This window comes from Balaenoptera borealis (genome assembly GCF_965194805.1).
Source record: "Balaenoptera borealis genome assembly, chromosome: 8".
NCBI classification, from domain to species: Eukaryota; Metazoa; Chordata; class Mammalia; order Artiodactyla; family Balaenopteridae; genus Balaenoptera; species Balaenoptera borealis.
Genome location: NC_138865.1, coordinates 59671365 through 59694881, shown reverse-complemented (window position 1 = coordinate 59694881; position 23517 = coordinate 59671365). Strand labels below are relative to the sequence as shown.

General features: G+C 39.3%; 1 protein-coding gene across 3 annotated transcripts in view; it reads right to left on the bottom strand.

Annotated features, from left to right (window-relative positions):
* MPDZ (multiple PDZ domain crumbs cell polarity complex component) overlaps positions 1 to 13709 on the bottom strand; it is a 358570-nt gene extending 344861 nt beyond the window's left edge. For 2 of the 3 annotated variants that reach the window (XM_082401561.1, XM_082401564.1), the window contains exon 1: positions 10560 to 10574. The gene's annotated coding sequence lies outside the window, so the exon portion shown is untranslated. Of the gene's footprint in view, positions 1 to 10559; positions 10575 to 13351 lie in introns of those variants that run through there. The other variant, XM_082401563.1, reaches the window with a different exon arrangement.
* Between the last annotated feature and the right edge of the window lie 9808 nt (positions 13710 to 23517).

The window sequence follows — 23517 nt, the reverse complement described above, 5'->3', positions numbered from 1 at the left end:
CAGAACTGAGTTTTAGAAAAGAATTCTCACAGTGGTATAGAGAGAGCACACACCCCATCCCTTGTTGAAAAGGAATTTATATCACACATCCCAGAATCAGCAATTTAATTAGAAAGTTTAGCTTAAAACATCCTGTGGTAGCTGAATAATGGCCCCCAGAGATGTCTGCATTCTAATTCCCAGAACTTGCAAGTATGTTACCTCATATGGAAAAAAAAAAGGGGGGGAGGATTTTGGTGGTGTGATTAAGGATCTTGAGATGGGAATAGTGTGCTTGATTATCCAGGTGGCCCCAGTGTAATCACAAGGGTCCATATAAGAAAAAGGCAGGGGCGTCAAAATCAGAGGGAAGGAAGGTGTGAGCAGAAGTCAGAGTGATGTGCTTTGAAGATGAAGGAAGGGGTCATGAGTCAAGGAATACAGCCTCTAGAAGCTGGGAAAGGCAAGGGCATGGAGCCTCCAGAAGAAATGCAACCCTGCCAACACCTTGACTTTAGGACTTCTGACCTCCAGAACTGTCAGATAATACCTTTGTGTCATTGTAAGCCACTCAGTGTGTGGTAATTTGTTACATCAACAATAGGAAATGAATACATATCCACATCCTCTATCTCTGTTTTTTTTGGATTGTTATTTTCAATCTCTGTCCCTAACCCACTACCCACACCCGTTATAAACAAATTAAAATACCAAGACTTTTCTCCAGGGATTTCTTTGGGAACACAAGCACATAGCATCAAACCAAACATTTTAGTATCTGTAAAAATGATTCAGATTTGACTTAGAAAAAAATCCAAGGTCTGTTTGCAAGTGGTATTTTTGCCTATTTGGTTTTTCTCACCAACTTGACAATATGTGGAGTCATGAATCACTGGATTGTCCATTGCAAAGGAATCTCAGCCTAGGACCAGAGGGGCTCCACAGACACAGTTAAATTCCAAATGCTGCTCTCCAAAAGAGTCCCTTCATATATACAACTATTCAGAAGATTTTTTTTTTTTTTTGCTATTCAGTGTTCAATTTGGCCTTTGTACAGCCTGGAATTTGGAGGAAAAAAAAAATCACTGTCTTTTAAGCACAGTTAAGGTAACAAGAAACTGGAAAGGGGAAAAACATACCACAAACTAAGGGGCTTTAAGCACCTCTCAGGATTCCATCATGGCCATTCTTTGTATTCCTATCCCCTATGACTTCAGCCAAAAACCATTAAAATGAGTTCCTTATACTGTGCATGGTTTTCAAGTGAGGGTTGTCTGAGCATTAACTTACTGTTTGACTCACCCCAGGATTTTCAGGTGTTGCACGAGGGAGTAAAGTACAGAGCGCACCTTAGTTCTTGGTTGTCAGCCATTGGGCGGTGGCCATCGTATTATGAAACCGTCCAAGTACGCTGGGTCTCAACCACAAAATTTAATTTTCCCTACTTCAGGGACTAATCAACTACTATAGCCTTAAAGACCTAAAGAGACTTTTTACCTGCAAAAAGAAAAGTCCCCCTTCAGACTGAAGTGAAGCTAATTTGAGTTTTGTCTATCCTTAGGGTTACAAACATTGACAGAAATTCAGCTTGATGAGAAACAGATAAGAGATGGAATTTCTATGAATACAATCTGTGATATAGATTAAAGAAAGATGAAAGCTCCAAGGTTCTTGGTAACACCTCAGTAAATAATGTCTGAGGACTCCACGATGGGCAGTCCCCACCCTACTTGTTAACAATATAATTTTACAACCTCTAGCTACCAGGGAATGCCACCCTATCCTTTCTTCTGTCCCCATGAGGATTCCCCTCTTCTCCGACCCCTTTCCTTTTCCTTGGCAACTCCTCATCCTCCACTCTCATCATACTCCAGTCCTTTACTGTGAACCGGAGGACAGAACTGGTGAAACTGAAGCAGAAACAGAGAAGAAATTCACATGCACTGAATGCCCGTGATATTAGTTCTGGGCTTCCTTTAGAGCTCTTTTATGATAGGGAACAATAACCCCTAAGATGTTGGGGCCACTGTTTTTCAGATGCCTATTAACTGGTAGCCAAGGCTTTCTAACAGATTCTCAAAGCATTCCATTATACAATCAGGATTTTGTTCATGATAAAAAGGAACTTGTAAATATCCTTAAAACTTTCAACCTTTATCTTAAAACTATGTAAAATAAATAAGGCCCCCAAAGAAACAACTAAAACTCATATTTTTGACCACCAAAAGAGTGCTACCAAAGCAAGGGGTGCCACATGGCATCCATTGTTCCTAGGCTGATGCAATCAACATGGAATAATAAAATGGAACAGGCTGACTCTTGAGGTGGAAAAACTTTTGATTATGTGGATTACACGATCAGAAGCAGCAAATCCACATGGCTCTGAGCCAAGTGACAATTGCAGGAAGGGCACTGCATCTCTTTCAAATACTTAAGGATGAGCTCACTGAGACATCAAAGAAATACGTTTTAACTATAGCAAAGGATTGATTTGATTGCTTTAGGACATAAATTGTTTGGCATAGCACCAGAATTTGGGGGTAAATTCCAAGCACTTTTTACAGGTGACCCAAGACTTATAGCTGCATAACGTGTAACTATCGTTCAGGAAACAATTAAGATGTAAGCGCAGGGGTAGAGTCAGCAGTATACCCCAGGGATCTCCTGGGAGGTATAGAGTTTGGGGGGCTGGCTAGAAGACCAATCATAATTTTTGATAATTTCTATTGAAACATATAATCAAAGTTCTATACAACCAACTTTAAACTAGTTTTCCAAAGCAATTTGTGATTTGCAATGCCAAACAGGTCCAGAGAAAACAAACCAGTGTCTTACTTAACGCAAGTATTTTATGGATTTTTTTCCCCCCCCAATGGAGCAGAAAGTTGATTCTGACTGAAGATTGAAATGCCTGTTAGCCAGATTGCGTTCTCAAGGTTTTTTCAATCTGATTAAGAGTCTCTGCATTTACCTGAAAGGGCAGTGAATTTAACAGGAAGAATCAAAATGGCTAATTGGAAGAAGACATAGCACTTTACTCCTTTTGTCCCTTAATGCGACAAATATTATGAGGTGTCTACCATTCCACCTTTCTTTCTTATTAAAGGAAAAAAAAAAACAGTTTTGTTTCTTAGCAAGGTGCTCTGTCCCAGGAGGCTTCTCCTGTTGTCATACGTAAATCATAGGTGACTCTTTCCCCTCTGCCAGTTATTGCTATGGATGTGGATATAGGAGCCAGTTTTGGCCAATGGGGTGATATTAGAAGTATGAAGAAGAAAGGCTTTTTTTTCAGCCATCACTCCTTCTTCCCCTCTTCTGTTCGGAATGTGGTTCCAAAAAACTTTGATGATTCGTACATCGGCAGCCAACAAGGGCGATCTCATCACCTAATGGTGGATGTGCAGAGCAGAAGCTTGGGAAGAGCAGAGCCCTTAGGGGTATCATTAAATCCCAACACAGCTCAGGAATCACCTTCTCTGGCCTTCTTGTTCTGGAAGCAATAAGTGTCTTCTATTTTAAGCAACTTTTAGTTGAGGATTTTGTTACATGTAGCAAAAAGCATTCAGAATGATAAACTTAATAGACTCTTTCTGCCAGAGGGTGACACACTTCATCATGCAACTCAGGGACTCAAAGAATAGAAAACAGATTTGAAAACTTTGGGCCAAAGAACCACAGGGATCACCCAAAAGTGTTTTCCTGTAGGAAATCGTGGGAAGAATTTGGACCACAGTGATCTTCCCCTTGTAAAATTAACCCACAGGTAAAGGAACAGTTGAGTTCAAGAACTTTTTAAGATTAAAAAATCATATTTCACTGCTCTTTTGAAAGTTAAAAGGAATGGAGAAGTCAGAATTCCTACAAACGTGCAGAATACACTGAATAACATTCTATTTCATTTTCTAAAATGGTCCCACTTGCTATTTTGGGGAATCTTTCTGGTAAGTTTCACACCTGTGATCCAGGAAGTCAAGACATCTTAATTTTACTTATTAAAATGAGAAGTGGTCTCAATTACCTTGTAAAGAGAGAAAAACATTAGGAAGATTACTATGAGTCTCCCAGCTGTAAAATTAATTTCTGTTACCTTTAACCATATAAGAAGTATTTTTCAGGCAATTCCTGAGAAAAGGAGATGGTGGGAAGTTGGTGGAAAGGGTAGAGAGGAGGGCAGTCAAATGAAATAATGGTCTCTTTAAATCCACCGGTTCTGGTGATAAAGGTTGTACTACACACATGTTAAATTTATCAAGAGGAGGCAAGACAGCTCCCATGACTAAGAAAAAAAGCCATTCTGAAGGGTTCTTTCAAAATGATTGCTGTTGAGGCTTTACAGGAAACATTAGCTTTAAAGGAAAATTGGAAACTGAAGGAAGTTCCTACCAAAGAAAACAATTATAAGTATTCTTAATTGCCTGGAAATGATTTGTCATGCAAAATTGGACCATGCGCGATACATTTATATAAATGGTTTAGAGGCACCAATGTTGTAATGCGGCATATTTTCTTTGCACATAGTGTTCTGATAACACATTCAAGGCAAGGGATCTGACTTTCACTTTTCTCTCTCCTCCCCTTCCTTCTCCACAACTTCTGCTTGCTTCCTGAGGCTGGGGAGGAACAGAGGGAGGAAGAGCAGGCATAAAATAACTGCAAGAGTCGGTGACTGCTACTCAATGTATTTTATTATTTCAGGAATTCATTCAAAACTGGGCTGCAATTACATTTAAAACAGGAGAATAATGGGCTATTGACATGTATATGGTTTTAGAAATATAAGGCCTCATTTTCTCAGCTGGAATTTCCCCTACAATGTGCATTTGCATTACATTAGAGATACTCTTGCGGAACAAGAGGATCACAGGCATTCAGACATTTTGACATTATCTGGGTCAGAGGCAAGGTTTAAAAGCAATAGCTCTACAAGTATCAAAGCTCTCTTACAGGCCAGCATAGCAGTGCATTAGAGGAGGCAAGCCTGGTGTGTCTCCCTGCATTGGCCATGTTTTATGACATACCTGCCTAACCCAGACATTAATCTACTGAAGATGAATTGGCCTGGTCATGGTCCTCTGCTAACCTTCAACGGCGTGTACATTACCTAAATTGAAATCTGCACTTTTTCATGCCACGTGTGGTTTGATGTGATGGTCCAAGGAATGTAGGGTACATTAGAATCTCCCCTCCTCTTTACCTTTCAGCAAGGCAGCTGCAGGCTTTCCTTCTCACTTGACAATGGAGGCATTCTTCTCTACTGCTTTGCCCAAGAGCAGCTATCCTGGCCTGCTCAAAATTGCATGGCACTGGGCAGGTATGTAAGCAACTCAGCGTCTTTCCTGTTCCCAGAAGTGCCAAAGCCATAATGAAAAAGGAACGCAGAAGTTTTCACCTGTTGTAATTGTCTAATAAAGCCCTGCACAATGAATTCTTTGTCATCTTCCAAGAAGAGGTCAGTTGTAAGAGTCAGTGATTACATGAGCCCTTTATGTGAATAGAAAGTCCTGTATAATTGGTGTGATACTACAAATAAAATCTCCCCAAAGTTGCACAAGATGTCTATGATTTTCTAATCCCTCACGTCCTAGTTTCCCAGACATGACATTCTTTATTTACCCTGCACTTAGGTTTATTTCCTGAATGGGCAAGGGAACGAGATTTATACTGGCCCCTCTATAATTAGTGGAATAAGGTGGGGAAACCTAGGAATCAGTGAATCCTTATGAAGCTGCCTTTCCTGAATTTTCTATGTTCTTCTGCAGGTTAAAATTGAGAGGTTAGATGGGCACCATATAGGGGTCAAGAGCATAGGCTTTATGGATGGACAACCTGCATTCCAATCATACTCCTACAACAATTGCAGAGGTGTGACCTTTGAGCCTAATTCCCTTATAGGTAAATTGGTGATAGAATGAGGCTAAATGGGATTCTGTAGTAATTTATTCATTCAACAAGTACTTATGAAACACTTCCAAGTACCAAGCACAATGTGTCTGCAGCTATTGGGGACAGGGTGCTATGTCTTGCTTTCATGGAGCCCATCATGGTTAATCCAGGAAAACATTTAGCATACGGTGCCTGGCACATAGTGAGCACGCCATAAATTTGCTATTATCATCATAATTACTGTAATAAAAGTATGCCCGGTCACATTTCCACACTTCCTACTGAAGATATTCCATGCCGTCATTTAAAAGAGCAACAGAAGGCTTATTTTAAATAACGGTATGAAACACTCCAGAAAAGCATATTTGAAACTTTGACTACTCACTTTCTCAGTACAGATACTTTTGTAAACCACCAAGTCTCTGTTTCGGCCATCAAAGATGTCGGCGCGAGCTGGGTGTTTCACTTGAAGGTTACTGAGAGCCAGCTATGGGCCAAGCACTCTTGCGTTGGGGCAGTCCGGAAAGACAGCTTTTTGACCCTTTCCTGTTATTAAAATCATTTTTGTTGTCCATAACACTCAAGGAACAACTTCAAAGAAGTTACCTTGCTCCTGGGTATAAATACTCCCAATGTTTTGATCCATGAAGAACCTATTCAATGATAGTGATCAAAAGTGCCAATGCTGACATTCAAGCAACTGGAATTTTAATACCATTAAGGCTTCTACAATAGAACTGAGTTCATTTGTTGACCAAAGTCATTTAAAGTGAGAATGACATTGCCTGGCAGGTTCCCTTGGAACCGGGTTGCAAATGATTGTGACATGAATAAGGAGTCTCTGGCAAATGGGTGCCAAAGAACTGAAGGGAGATGGGTTCATGTAGCTGGACAGGAGAGCTGTACACCTGCTGGAGTTCTACATGGCATAAACCAATTACACTTGTTTCCACTTTCTTAGGCAATAAATTTGCGTGGTGAGTAATGGTGCACACCTACCAATTTAGAAAATTAGAGTTAGAGTTTCCGTTCCAGGGAATTGGCTCCAAAGGGTATGTGGAGAGCTGGAGGCTCTTTGAATAATCCAAAGTCTCCACAAAGTAATTCCTTAGACTTTGTCTCACTGGCATTGGGAATGATTTGCAGAGAATACAGAACATTTAAATATAAACACTCTGTTCTGCAAGACTTTGATGACTGTATGAAGGGCTCTGCAGAGAACATGGTGAAACACTGTAAACTCCTACCAGAAAATAACCTGAAGAAGTCATTGTACTGTTTTGTTGAATGTGATTTATCTCCTAGACTTGGAGAAAAATGGCCGTTAAGCAAGGTCTCAGATTTGATACAACGAATGACTACATCATGAAATGTTTTTAGAAGTACTGATAACAGCAAGTACTGGTAAAAGCAAGCCCAAGTTTAGACTGAATTTCAAGTCTAAATGCAGTTCTCTGTTGATTTTTTCCCCCCTGAAATTAGGAAGGCCTTTGTCTGTTTTCCTTTGACCCTGCTTTGTTTTCTTCTGAGAGTTTCCTAGGGATAAAATATTTTAAGGACCATCCAATTATACGAAGATCCTTTGCAGAAGTGAAACCATGAAATGGATATAGGAAAACCTGTGCTTTGGCTTCTAATGGAGATTAGAATAGGACCCTCTCTCCACATCACCAGAATTTTTAGTTTCCAGTTCCTTAACTGGTATCTGGAAGTACAAACAAAGAAGAACAAAAGTTTCTGCCAACTTCACTTACCTAGACAGTTTTTTGCTCATACTTTTCCCCAGAATTGAGGCACAGAAGATACACAGAAAGAGAGACATAATTTTCTAATTAAGTCAGGGTATAGTAGCAGCACCATATTTCTCTTATTGCTCAGACTCTAGTATATCAGTCAGGATGGACCGAATTATGCTTGAAAACAAAAATCCAAATATCTCATTGGCTTAAAATATTAAGTTCATTTCTAGTTTACACTACAGTCAGCTTGGCTTAGTAGGGGTGCTACTCAACTAAGTCACTGGAAGATGCATTGACATATAACACATGCTTCCAATCTCTCCATGACAGAGGAGAGAGAGAACACGGAAATGTGCACATTGGCTTTTAGGTACTTCTCCTTAATGGGGACACATATCATGTTTGCTTCTATTTCATTTGCCAAGTAAATTATATATCCAAGCCTAATTTCCAGGAGACATGGAAGTGCAATTCTCCAGTGTCCCCAGAATCACTATACCCAGGAAAATCTTAATCTACAGTAGGTCCTTTAAGAGTCTTGTCCATCACATTAGTCCCTCAATTAGGCCACCGTGTGTCTCAGCTGGCGGCAAGGTTGACCCCACTCCCCAGAAAACACTTGGTAACATCTGGAGACAGTTTTGATTTTCACATTGGGGGGAGCATGATACTGGCATCTAGTGGTTAGAGGCCAGGAACGCTTCCAAACATCCTATGTACAGGAAGGCCCCCACAGCATAGAGTTATCTGGCCCAAAATGTCAATAGTGCTGAGGCTAAGAAACCCTGTGTTAGATCAGTGATTTTTTCAAACCTAGAGGACTTAAGACACTCCGTGGCCAAACAGAAATCAAGACATATAACAAAGCTACAGTAATTGAAACTGTGTGATACTGATGAAGGAACAGACAAGTAGATCAAGGGAGAAGACAAGAGATTGAATGTAGCAAATGACAGAAGTGACAATCCCAAACAGTGGAGAACAATGTTAGGGTAATTGTCTATCTGTGTGGAAAAAAATAAAGGGTTATCTTTTCTTCATGTCATATGCAAAGATAAATTCCAGATGTGTTAAACATGAAAAAGTAAAAGCAAGACTGTCAATTTACTAGAAGAACATATAAGCATGTTTTTATGCCCAAAGGGATAAAAAAGGTCTTCTTACACAAACAAAAAACCCCTTAAAATATGCATAATTGTGATTATATCAAAATTATATGACAAGAAAAGAACTCGGAAAAACACTTTTAAATATTTATACAGCACACATCTAAAATATGTAAAGAAAAATCATCTAAAAAATATAAAGAAATTTATCAAATATAAAAGCAAAAGGGGGAAAACACAAAATGAGTCTAGAGTATCTCGTAGTTTCTCAAAGATGCGCTCAGGCAGCAAATGATGATGGCTTGTCAAAGAGACAGAGGAACCAACCTAAAAGAGCTCCCAGTGGCAAAGCTGGAACAATTTGAGTAATAAAATAAATAACATAGTACTGGATTATAACCCAAAGTATAAAATAAATATATAGGAGTCCATACTGATACAGATAAATGATGGACTAAATAAATAAGTAGGAGAGAAGAGACAAACCTTCCTTCTGAACACTTTTTGTAGTTGGTACCCCCTCCCCTCCAAGGGGATGGAGCTTAACCACTCCCTCCCCAGCCCTTGAATGTGGGCTGGACTTAGTGAGTCGCTTCAAAAAGAGTAGAATATGGAAAGGGGGAAATGATGTAACTCTACAGTAGAAAAACCTAGCAAATACTATCTTGGTCATACACATATAGTATGTAAAATCAATGAAAAAGCCTGCAAGGATCCATGTTAAAGTAAAAAAATGGTCATTAACTTGGTTAGCACACAAGGTAGAAAATGTAACATATTGATATCTGGAGAGAAGACAGGAGCAGCACTTTGAAAACAATATACTTTCCCATTGACAGAGGAATGGATGAAGAAGATGTGGTACATATATACAATGGAATATTACTCAGCCATAAAAAAGAATGAAGTCATGCCATTCGCGGCAACATGGATGGACCTAGAGATTATCATACTAAGTGAAGTAAGTCAGACAGAGAAAGACAAATATCATATGATATCACTTATATGTGGAATCTAATTTTAAAAATGATACAAAGGAACTTATTTACAAAACAGAAACAGACTTAACAGATATTGAAAACAAACTTATGGTTACTGAAGGGGAAACATGGGAGAGAGGGATAAATCAAGAGCTTGGGGTTAACATACACACACTACTATATACAAATTACTATATATAAGACAGATAACCAATAAGGACCTACTGTACAGCACAGGGAACTCTATTCAATATTCTGTGATAACTTATAAGAGGAAAGAATCTAAAAAAGAATGAGTATGAGTATATGTATATGTATAACTGAATCACTTTGCTGTACACCTGAAACTAACACAACATTGTAAATCAACTATATTCCAATAAAATAATAAAAAATTTAAAAAGAAAACAACATACTTTCTTTCCCTATATAATTGAAAAGCAATTTAAAATTAATAACCATTTTGGGTGTTTGTTAAAGATAATCAGTTCTTTGACCCTTACTCTCAGAAATTCAGTAGGTCTGGATTAGGGCCCAGAAATAAGAATTTTTAACAAATGCTCCAGATGATTCTGTTGTGGAGGGCACAATAGACACTGCATTTGAGAAACCAGAAGGGAATAAGTAAGTTTTCAAGTTGTATTCCATATATTACTTACAACTCTGAGCTGGACAGGATTAATCTCATATATTCCCACAACCAACATTAGGATTTGAAGGGGACCAAGTTCTGATTCAAATGAGACCTAAGACAAAAGTTTAAGGCAAATAGGAGATAACAATATCATCTTTATTATATATTGGATGATATGGCTTATATCTGTGGACAGGTGACCTTTGTAATATTAAATTAGAGACTTAAACAGACTCACCTACCCGTCATACTGGGCAGCTCTCTGCTTTTACCTCATGGCAAAGAACATGTGCTGTCTTCAGCCAGCTTCACCTACATGAGTAAGAGAAAAGAGCTACCCAGTAGATTCTTCTTGAAAATATCAAAGAGAATTCATCCCCCCTCCCACGAGGAGCAGTGAGTGAGGGGCTGTAGAGAGACCAAGAGTGTAATCCTAGTGGAATTCTTTCTACACGGAAACAAACATACTGGACTAGGGAATGACTGAACCCATAACAATACAGGATGATGTGAAAAAAAACAATGGTGTTATTCAAAGAAGCTGCTCCCTTAGAGGCAGTTATATGATTCAAAGGCATTAGTACTTCAAATTGATGCTTCAATTTTTAATTCCATTTTCTCCATAGGTTATTAACATTGAATTCTCACATTTTATATATGAGAGATTAATGAAACAATGGTCCTGAAATTTTCACTTGTTCTTGTATCTATGACCTTGTATGGTCCTCACCCAAACTTGCTTTGGGCTTAACCACAAATATTTTGGTAAATGCAATTTGAAAATGGGACTTAAAGTCCTTTTTCATACTGCGTTTTGGAACCCCTGCCAGTGCCACCATATGGGTAGGGCTGGACTAGCCTATGGGATGATCAGAATCAGAGAGCCAAGATACCCCACTGTTCCAGCTGACACATTGCACCATAACCACCAGACCTGTGAGCAAGTTTATCTGACACCAGTCAGCCCTAGACAACCTGACAAATGACCAAATGACCACAGACACATGAGTGAACCCAGATGAGGTCAGGAGTCTGGCCTGAACCAGAAAAAGGCCCACCCAGCAGTACTGCCAATAATAAAATGGCTAAGCCACTGAGTTTTTGGAGTGGCTCTGTAGCAAAAGCCGTATGATACTCTATATACCATGAAGTATATAACCAAATAATATCCTACAAGCGTTTCATGAACTTTATGAGATAAAAGTAGATAAAATTCAAAGCTCAATCATTTAAAATCTGTAGGGTTTGTTTTTTGTAATGTCCTCTTGACGCTCATACACAAACTATCTGAACATTCTTTAGTTGAATTCAATGTTGACATGAGACCTCAATGTGACTAGGTCAATGGCTGTGCAGTCAACTCGTATAGGCACTTTTGTTCTCAGGACCATGCTCTGGGACAATACTGAGAAATCTGCCGAGTTCCAGTATGCCCCGAGTGATGGTTTTAAGAATTCATTATCAAATGTGGTAATAGCAAACATGCTTTTATCAGGTACTGGTTTGAACTGCGTATTGGTGGGCACTGTTCGAATATTCACATACAACAAATTGTTCACATCAGTTTGCATTTGAAACAGGTAAATGTGATTTGTTTCCTCTGTGGATTTGGTACAACTTTGCCTATAAACAACAGAATGTTATTTAACATCTCAGAATTCCCCATGAAAGGGGGTCATCAAAATGGAACAGTCATCTGAAACAGATCTGTAAAAAGTGAGTTCAGATACTGTCTGCCAGGAATAACCACCCACTGTCTTCCAATTCATAGGTAGCTGAAGACCAAAACCTGTCCCCTATTCCATCCTACTGGAAGCTCAGTGACTTCCCAAACATGGTGCTGGGGTACCAAGAGTTCAACACCACCACCAACAGTCCTATCATCCTCTCCTTCTTGGTTCTCCTCCCCAGTTTATTCAAGCTACTTTGGAGATCTTTGGCTGAACACCGTAAAGCTTGGCTAATACATACCCTTGGTTGCAGTCAGAGTTATTTTTTAAAAATTTGCTGTGTGGAAAAATATCCAGAAGGATAAAGTTGACGCATTTGAAATCCTTCATTAGTTTTAAGTTGTAATGTACCTCATAAAAAAATTTCCAAAGCTAAGGGGAATAAATACCTTTGCCAAAATCAGTCTTATGAAATGATGCGTTTTGGTACATGCTGAAGAATCACCAACAAAAACTATAACAACAAACACCTTAAACATCTGCACCTATTTAAAGCCAATATTTTTGGCACTGGCGTGAATGTAATTCTCTCTACAGATATTCATATTGCTTAAAAATTAAGGGCAGTGGCATCCATTTTGTTTACTTGTAGCAGCGTGATTGTCATTAAAGGAATACATTAGATTCTTTTAAATTTACATTCCAGCGAGCAAAGCAAACTCAAACCAGAAGATGCTTATTATGCACAAATGTAAGCATACATGCTCAAACCAGGAAATGAAACTTGAATATTTTGGAACCATTGCAAAATGCTAATTTTGACTATTATACCACTTTATGTGAAATCCTGGTTTAAGGGGCGATAGAGCTTTAAAGTGTTCTTTGTGGAAGGAAGCGGTTCCGAATATTGCTGATTTGTCCTCTCTGCCTACCTTCGGAGAGAGGTGAATCATTTAGTTTGTAACTAGAAAAATTAGATATTCTTAATCAATTCTATTTATTGTTGCTTTAAATTGCTGCGAGAGCTTTCAAATTAGAATGCAGTGGTTACCTCTGTCATAGAGGCGGGGGTGGGCGGCAGGACAGATCACTGCAAAAGTACACAAGAGAGCTTTCTGCCGTGAAGGAAAGTTTTCTATATTTTAATTGGGGCAGTTCCACGGGTGTGTGCATTTGCTAAACCCACCAAACTGTACACTTAAAATCTGTACATTGTATGTTCAAAAGAGAAAGCAATAAAGATGAAGGGCCAAATCAAGTAGGGCATTACAGGCTATGGTAAAGGATTTCGATTTCACTGTGTGTGAGATGCAAATTCATTACAGGTTTTCCAGCAAGGAGGAGACGTGATCTCACTTACGTTTTAAGAGGTGGACTCCGTCTGTGATGTGGCTGATGTACTGGAACAGGGCAAAACTTGAAGCCAGGAGACCATCCGGGAGCTGTGGCAAGAGTCCAGCAATGACCCACGGTCGGCTTAGTGGAGGTAGTCGCAGTGGGGTGGTGAGAAGTGGTGGTGCTTCTGCCCCGGACCTTGTGCTGCGCTGCTCAGCTCTCCCTGACCACCACGGAAAGCATTTATACTCCAGCTGCTGGGAAGGTCTGATTGCCAGCAGCCAGCTGTTAACCATCTTTGGGAACGGTATCTTCTAAAAAGAGCCACCTGTTCCTTTCCCCGGGCAGTCCAAACACAATGATAGGTCGATGCATGGGGATAAGGACCTGGAGCTCTGGACCCAATGCAGGACAACTTTGAAGGGCTGTTCCAGCCTGAGAGTTCCCTGCAGGGTTGGGAACTTCTCTCTTTGCTCATCCTGCTTCTGTTTCTTTCCCCACCTAAGTGTTGATCCTAAAAGCATTTTCTAATACATGCTCATCTCTGTCTCAGTCTGCCTTGTGGAGAGCCCAATCTCTGATGCTTTGCAAGGAAGTCGATTTCTTTTTTCATTTGTCTAAAATTGAAAGGTGTATTTCAGGAATGTCATGGGCTCATCCAGTGATGTATGGTGGGTCGTGATGGTCTGGAAACATCAGGCAAAGATGAGTCTCCGCCAGCCACTGCTCTTCAACTGGCCGTGGGACGCAGTCCTTCAACTTCTCTGGTTCTTAGCTCCATTTTCTATAAAATAAGAAGGAATTTAATCAAAGGAGGTATTCTGGAAAAATGTTTTTACAGCTCTATGATGGAATTTATTAGAAATATTTAAAGTAACTGAAAACCAGCTTAGCATTTTGTTAATGGTACTAGAATCTTATGTTACCTTGATCCACTCCCTGGTTATTAGCTGTTTCTCCATGTTTATCTCTAAAAGTTACACAGGAGACATGAAAGAAGATGATACTAAACCTAGCCAATTCTGCAAATTGTTTGCAAATCTGGTAAGACTTAATTGGAGAATATTGTTGTGATTAATGACTAAACTAACTCAATTTCACGTGTTTTTTAAAAACTTCTTTTTATTCTTTTTGTTTTGAGTATTCCGCCCCTGCCCAAGTGATTCTTAGTGTTCCCAAGTCACTGCCCGGCTTGATTTAGCTCTCCTATGTCTTGATCTTCTCCCATGCTATTTGTTTAAGACAAGCCTGTTTTAGCCTCAAGACCTTTACATGTGTTCCCTCTGCCTGAAACACTCTTAACTCTTAGCACAGTTAACTCCCACTCATCTTTTGGGTCTCAGCTGAAAAGTTACATCTGAAAAGGAATTTTTTTCCTCATCACCAGTAATGCCTGGTAATTTCTACCTACTTGGAACATCTCCAAAGGCTTATCCCATACTGGGGGAGACTTTTAGAAACTACATGTAACTCTGCATGTGAATGAGAGTGACATTGAACCCAACTCTATTTTAAAAAATAAGTAAATTATTTGGAAAATTATTTTTAGTTACTATCAGCAACAAATTATTTGTAATACACTTCAAAACAAATTAGCATATACCAGTGGGTCATTATATACAAAACACAATTTTGGATCTTTGCTTAGAACTCCTTACAGTATTAGTAAGGAAAAAGAGTGAATCATACAAATCCTGATTTTATAAGTTTAACTATCCTTTGAAGACTTTTTCACCTCGGAGGGGGGGGGAAGGAAGCAATGATTACAAGTTCACTCATCCTTGATGTGCCAGCAAAGAAAGAAATATTTACATGAGTCTCCACAGCCATTTTTGCTGGTAGACTTAAGCTATCTGGGTGAAAATTCCTCGACACTCCTCTCCGTGAGAAGTAGGGTCTGTCCTCTGCACTTGAATTTGGGCATTCTGACTGCTGTGACCAATAGAACAGGACAGAAGTGACTGTACCAGTTTCCAGTCTTAGGCCTTGAGAAGCAGGCAGTTTCATCTTTCTGTACAGATACCTTGAGCCTGCCATATTGCAGAGGTTATGCTGAGATATTCCAGTCCTGGCTGAGCCCAGGTTTCTAGTCCTTTCCTCCAAGGAGGCAGGCATGGAATGAAGCCATCCTGGACTCACTAGACCAGCCCATCCCAACCTGAATACCACCAGTAAACACCATTGATACAATGTGGAACAAAGGAATCATCCAGCGGAGCCCAACCCAAATTCCTGACCTGCACAATTGTGGGATATGATGAAGTGGTTGTGGCTTTCAGTCGCTAAGGCGGAGGTAGTTTGTTTCACAGAAACTGATAACCTAAGCATGCGTCTTCTCTGTTTTGTCTCCCCTTTTCTCATGGTTTTAATTTATCTTGTTCCCAGACCACTAAACAAACCAAATGTCTTTTCTTTGTTCCCAGAGTCCTCTTATTATACAAACAGTCAAAGAGAAGTTTAATTGACAATGAGACCATCCATCATTTATCGGTAAGGTATAACGTTTTAACAAACCACATGCTTCTATAGGATGATGGATAGGATTTATAGTAAGCAGTACCCTGTTTTAGAGGAGCATTCACTTTGAATGTAACTGCCTGCACCTTGCTCTTTTTTTCTTGCTAATACTGAACTAAATTTAACCTTCTTAAAGATGCATGGTGTTCATTATATACAATGATAGTGATTTTTGTTGCCACATATCTACAATAGTTGACGTGTGGCATGAGGTAGAATGCTTAACTGGTCCCTCTCTGATGCACACACCCTTCCTCCCCCTCTATCCAACCCTCTTTGCCCTCACATTTTGTCATGATAATCAAGGGATTCTCAAAATGTGGCTCACAATCTACTTGCACCAAAATCACCTGTAAAGCTTGTAAAAATGCACGTTCCCTGGCCCTATAAAACTTATGAACTAAAATTCTGGGGAGGACAGCCCAGTAATCTACATTTAAAACAAGCTCCCAGGTGATCGTATTGCTTGAATTACTATCCTTGGGAGCATTTTGCTGTCCTTTTTTTTTTTTTTGAATTTTTGAATTTTATTTTTTTTTTATACAGCAGCTTATTAGTTATCCATTTTATACATATTAGTGTATACATGTCAATCCCAATCTCCCAATTCATCACACTACCACCACCCGCCCCCATAACTTCCACCCCTTGGTGTCCATACGTTTGTTCTCTACATCTGTGTCTCTATTTCTGCCCTGCAAACCGGTTCATCTGTACTATTTTTCTAGGTTCCACATATATGCGTTAATATACGATATTTGTTTTTCTCTTTCTGACTTACTTCACTCTGTATGACAGTCTCTAGATCCATCCACGTCTCTACAAATGACTCAATTTCATTCCTTTTTATGGCTGAGTAATATTCCATTGTATATATGAACCACATCTTTATCCATTCGTCTGTCCATGGGTCATACGGTAATTCTATTTTTAGTTTTTTAAAGAACGTCCATACTGTTCTCCATAGTGGCAGTATCAATTTACACTCCCACCAACAGTGCAAGAGGGTTCCCTTTTCTCCACACCCTCTCCAGCATTTGTTGTTTGTAGATTTTCGGGTGATGCCCATTCTAAGTGGTGTGAGGTGATACCTCATTGTAGTTTTGATTTGCATTTCTCTAATAATTAATGTTATTGAGCAGCTTTTCATGTGCTTCTTGGCCATCTGTATGTCTTCTTTGGAGAAATGTCTATTTAGGTCTTCTGTCCATTTTTTGACTGAGTTGTTGGTTTTTTTAATACTGAGCTGCATGAGCTGATTATATATTTTGGAGGTTAATCCTTTGTCCATTGAATCGTGTGCAAATATTTTCTCCCATTCTGAGGGTTGTCTTTTTGTCTTGATTGTAGTTTCCTTTGTTTTACGAAAGCTTTTAAGTTTCATGAGGTCCCATTTGTTTATTTTTGTTTTTATTTCCATTACTCTATGAGGTGGATCAAAAAAGATCCTGCTGTGACTTATGTCAAAGCGTGTTCTTCCCAAGTTTTCCTCTAAGAGTTTTATGGTGTCCAGTCTTACATTTAGGTTTCTAATCCATTTTGATTTTATTTTTGTGTATGGTGTTAGGGAGTGTTCTAATTTCATTCTTTTACATGTAGCTGTCCAGTTTTCCCAGCACCACTTATTAAAGAGACTGTCTCTTCTCCATCGTATATCCTTGCCTCTTTTGTCATAGATTAGTTGACCATAGGTGTGTGGGTCTTTCTGTGGGCTTTCTATCCTGTTCCATTGATCTATATTTCTGCTATCGTGCCAGTACCATACTGTCTTGATTACTATAGCTTTCTAGTATAGTCTGAAGTCAGGGAGTCTGATTCCTCCAGCTCCGTATTTTTCCCTGAAGAGTGCTTTGGCAATTTGCGGTATTTGTGTATCCATACAAATTTTAAGATTTTTTGTTCTAGTTCTGTAAAAAATGCCACTGGTAATATGATAGGGATTGCAGTGAATCTGTAGATTGCTTTGTGTAGTATAGCCATTTTCACAATATTGATTCTTCCACTCCAAGAACATGGTATATCTCTCCATCTGTTTGTATCATCTTTGATTTCTTTCATCAGTGTCTTATAGATTTCCGAGTACAGGTCTTTTACCTCCTTAGGTATGTTTATTCCTAGGTACTTTATTCTTTTGTTGCAATGTTGAATGGGATTGTTTCCTTAATTTATCTTTCTGATCTTTTGTTGCTAGTGTATAGGAATGCAAGAGATTTCTGTGCATTAATTTTGTATCCTGCAACATTACCAAATTCATTGATTAGCTCTAGTAGTTTTGTGGTGGCATCTTTAGGATTCTCTATGTATAGTATCATGTCATCTGCAAACAGTGACAGTTTTACTTCTTCTTTTCCAATTTGTATTCCTTTTATTTCTTATTCTTCTCTGATTGCCATGGCTAGAACTTCCAAAACTATGTCGAATAATGGTAGCGAGAGTGGACATCCTTGTCTTATTCCTGATCTTAGAGGAAATGCTTTCAGTTTTTCACCATTGAGAATGATGTTTGCTGTGGGTTTGTCGTATATGGCCTTTATTATGTTGAGGGAGGTAACCTCTATGCCCACCATTTGGAGAGTTTTTATCATAAATGGGTGTTGAATTTTGTCAAAAGCTTTTTCTGCCTCTACTGAGATGATCATATGGTTTTTATTCTTCAATTTGTTAATATGGTGTATCACATTGATTGCTTTGCGTATATTGAAGAATCCTTGCATCCCTGGGATAAATCCCACTTGATCATGGTGTATGATCCTTTTAATGTGTTGTTGGATTCTGTTTGCTAGTATTTTGTTGAGGATTTTTGCATCTATATTCATCAGTGATATTGGTCTGTAGTTTTCTTTTTTTTGTAGTATCTTTGTCTGGTTTTGGTATCAGGGTGATGGTGGCCTCGTAGAATGAGTTTGGGAGTGTTCCTTCCTCTGCAATTTTTTGGAAGAGTTTGAGAAGGATGGGTGTTAGCTCTTCCGTAAATGTTTCAGTGAATTCACCTGTGAAGCCATCTGGTCCTGGACTTTTGTTTGTTGGAAGAATTTTAATCACAGTTTCAATTTCAGTGCTTGTGATTGGTCTGTTCATATTTTCTACTTCTTCCTGGTTCAGTCTTGGAAGGTTATACCTTTCTAAGAATTTGTCCATTTCTTCCAGGTTGTCCATTTTATCGGCATTGAGTTGTTTGTAGTAGCCTCTTAGGATGCTTTGTATTTCTGAAGTGTCCATTGTACCTTCTCCTTTTTCATTTCTACTTTTATTGATTTGAGTCCTCTCCCTCTTTCTCTTGATGAGTCTGACTAAAGGTTTATGAATTTTGTTTATCTTCTCAAAGAACCAGCTTTTAGTTTTACTGATCTTTGCTATTGTTTTCTTTGTTTCTATTTCATTTATTTCTGCTCTGATCTTTATGATTTCTTTCCTTTTACTCATTTTGGGTTTTGTTTGTTCTTTTTTCTCTAGTTCATTTAAGTGTAAGGTTAGATTGTTTATTTGAGAGTTATCTTGTTTCTTGAGGTAGGCTTGCATTGCTACAAACTTCCCCCTTAGAACTGCTTTTGCTGCACTCCATAGGTTTTGGATCGTCGTGTTTTTGTTGTCATTTGTCTCTAGGTATTTTTTGATTTCATCTTTGATTTCTTCTGTTATCTCTTGGTTATTTAGTAATGTATTGTTTAGCCTCTATGAGTTTGTGTTTTTTACGGTTTTTTTCCCTGTAATTGATTTCTAATTTCATAGCGTTGTGGTTGGATAAGATGCTTGATATGATTTCAGTTTTCTTATATTTACTGAGGATTGACTTGTGACCGAAGATGTGATCTATCCTGGAGAATGTTCTGTGTGCACTTGAGAACAATCTGCTGTGTAATCTGCTGTTCTTGGATGGAACATCCTATAAATATCAATTAAATCTATCTGGTCTATTGTGTCATTTAACGCTTTTGTTTCCTTATTAATTTTTTGTTTGGATGATCTGTTCATTGGTGTAAGTGATGTAATGCTTGGTGTAACACTATTATTGGTGTTACTGTCAATTTCCTCTTTTATAGCTGTTAGCAGTTGCCTTATGTATTGAGGTGCTCCTATGTTGGGTGCATATATATTTATAATTGTTATATCTTCTTCTTGGATTGATTCCTTGATCATTATGTACTGTCTTTCCTTGTCTCTTGTAACATTCTTTATTTTAAAGTGTACTTTATCTGATATGAATATTGCTACTCCAGCTTTCTTTTGATTTTCCTTTGCATGGAATATCTTTTTCCATCCCCTCACTTTCAGTCTGTATGTCTCCCTAGGTCTGAAGTGGGTCTCTTGTAGACAGCATATATATGGGTCTTGTTTTCATATCCATTCAGCGAGCCTGTGTCTTTTGGTTGGAGCATTTAATCCATTCACGTTTAAGGTAATTATCGATATGTATGTTTCTATTACCATTTTCTTAATTGTTATGGGTTTGTTTTTGTAGGTCCTTTACTTCTCTTGTGTTTCCCACTTAGAGAACTTCCTTTAGCATTTGGTGTAGAGCTGGTTTGGTGGTGCTGAATTCTCTTAGCTATTGCTTGTCTGTAAAGCTTTTGATTTCTCTGTCGAATCTGAATGAGATCCTTGCTGGGTAGAGTAATCTTGGTTGTAGGTTCTTGCCTTTCATCACTTTAAGTATATCATGCCACTCCCTTCTGGCTTGTAGAGTTTCTGCTGAGAAATCAGCTGTTAACCTTATGGGAGCTCCCTTGTAGGTTATTTCTTGTTTTTTCCTTATTGCTTTCAATAATTTTTCTTTGTCTTTAATTTTTGTCAGTTTGATGACTATGTGCCTTGGTGTGTTTCTCCTTGGGTTTATCCTGACTGGGACTCTCTGTGCTTCCTGGACTTGGGTGGCTATTACCTTTCCCATGTTAGGGAAGTTTTCGACTATAATCTCTTCAAATATTTTCTCAGGTCCTTTCTCCCTCTCTTCTCCTTCTGGGAACCCTATAATGTGAATTTTGTTGTGTTTAATGTTGTCCCAGAGGTCTCTTAGGCTGTCTTCAGTTCTTTTCATTCTTTTTTCTTTATTCTGTTCCACGACAGTGAATTCCACCATTCTGTCTTCCAGGTCATTTATCCGTTCTTCTGCCTCGGTTATCCTGCTACTGATTCCTTCTAGTGTATTTTTCATTTCAGTTATTGTATTGTTCATCTCTGTTTGTTTGTCCTTTAATTCTTCTAGGTGTTTGTTCTTTAATCCTTCTAGGTCTTTGTTAAACATGTCTTGCATCTTCTCGATCTTTGCCTCCATTCTTTTTCCGAGGTCCTGGATCATCTTCACTATCATTATTCTGAATTCTTTTTCTGGAAGGTTGCCTATCTCCACCACTTCATTTAGTTGTTTATCTGGGGTTTTATATTGTTCCTTCATCTGGTACATAGTCCTCTGCCTTTTCATTTTGTCTATCTTTCTGTGAATGAGGTTTTCCTTCCACAGGCTGCAGAATTTTAGTTCTTCTTGCTTCTGCTGTCTGCCCTCTGGTGGATGAGGCTATCTAAGAGGTTTGTGCAAGCTTCCTGCTGGGAAGGACTGGTGGTGGGTAGAGCCAGGTGTTGCTCTGGTGGGCAGAGCTCAGTAAAGCTTTAATCCACTTGTGTGCTGATGGGTGGGGCTGTGTTCCCTCCCTGTTGGTTGTTTGGCCTGAGGCGACCCAGCACTAGAGGCTACCCAGCTCTTTGGTGAGGCTAATGATGGACTCTGGGAGGGCTCACACCAAGGAGTACTTCCCAGAACAATTGCTGCCAGTGTCCTTGTCCCCATGGTGAGCCACAGCCACCCCCTGCCTCTGCAGGAGACCCTCCAACACCATCAGGGAGGTCTGGTTCAGTCTCTTATGGGGTCACTGCTCCTTCCCCTTGGTCCCGATGCACACACTACTGCGTGTGTGCCCTCCAAGAGTGGAGTCTCTGTTTTCCCCAGTCCTGTCGAAGTCCTGCAATCAAATCCCGCTAGCCTTCAAAGTCTGATTGTCTAGGAATTCCTCCTCCGTTGCCAGACCCCCAGGTTGGGAAGCCTAACGTGGGGCTCAGAACCTTCACTCCAGTGGGTGGACTTCTGTGATATAAGTGTTCTCCAGTTTGTGAGTCACCCACCCAGCAGTTATGGGATTTGATTTTATTGTGATTGTGCCCCTCCTACTGTCTCATTGCGGCTTCTCCTTTGTCTTTGGATGAGGGGTGTATCTTTTTTGGTGAGTTCCGGTGTCTTCCTGTCGATTATTGTTCAGCAGTTCGTTGTGATTCCAGTGCTCTCGCAAGAGGGAGTGAGTGCACGTCCTTCTACTCCGCCATCTTGAACCAATCTCCTCCATTTTGCTGTCTTTTTCTCTTATCCCCCTTCCCTCCCTCCCCCCACTCCCCTCATTATGGCATTTCAGTATGATTCTTTTTAATATTGTTTAACAGCCTTAATCTACTGTGGTTTCTAGTTTATGTCTTCTTTCCCATCATTCCTGAGTTCTTTTCTGAGTTCTGCCACTTTAGGTCTCCTTTGTTTCTTATTATTTGACTCACTAATCAAAGAGCTCTACATATAATCTTTAAACCTATAGGTTTCTTTTTCATATATTTGTTTTCATTTCTGTTAGAGGTTTGGAGTGTTTCTCTCTCAAAGACATTATTACTGCAGCGTTTTGAAAACCCTAAAGGGGGCAAGCCTCCTCTTCTGCTCTTCGGGTAACTAACTGTAGAAACATTTTCATTATACTTAGATTACCACATTATTCTTGATTCCCATTGTTTCAGTTAGCTGGAAAAAGAGCTGCCTGACACGATTTTACCCTTCCTCTGAAGATTTTGATATTTGGATTATCCATCTTTCAGAACATACCTGTGTCTTTTTCACACAATCTGGTAAATATTATAATATTTAAGCATCACAGGGGCATTGATGCATAACTGAACCCTGGACTGGCCAATCAAGACTCACAAGGAGCAGGCTTCAGGAAACCAAAATGATGTGTCTCGGGCCACCTGAAAAAATATGCAGCAACTCAGGTTACATCTGGAATTCATTGGGTGTTTTCTCTGTCCCTTCCTGATCAGTTTTCTCACCACCCTCCTCATGAAAATTAGGCAATCTGGGTGAATTCATGCACATGCCCTGGTTTAGTTTCTCAAGGAGCAGGTATTGATCATTGCCATAGTTTAAAGCAGGGCCTTGAGTGGCAAGGTGGGAGTGGGAGTCTTTCAAAGCAGTAGAGAGAGGTGGGAGGAGTGCCCTTGGCCACTGGGATTCTTGACTCCCAGGTAATGCAGAGAATGCAGTGATTTATGAAGTGTACTGTACTAAGTTATAGTAAAATTGTGTGGTACCATTTAGGGCATACTGTATTTCTCCAAACATAGTGATTTCATTTCGACCTTAACAGTTACTCTGCAGTCTATAATATATTTACATTGCCTTTCTAAACAGGTACATTATTTACTGTACAGTCTGTAAAATATTTATGTGAATTTCTTAAAGATATTGTATATGGTACATTATTTTTATTCACTTTTTTCCCCCTTCCTGGAACAGGCATGCAGTGATTTGGGACATTTTGAAATCAAGGAAAGTGTCAGGAAAGAAGGAGACACAATGCAACAGAAAGAAGAGATGGTGCCTTTGTTCTTGCTGGTCTTGTTCTCACCTTCCTAGAGACCTGTTGGTTG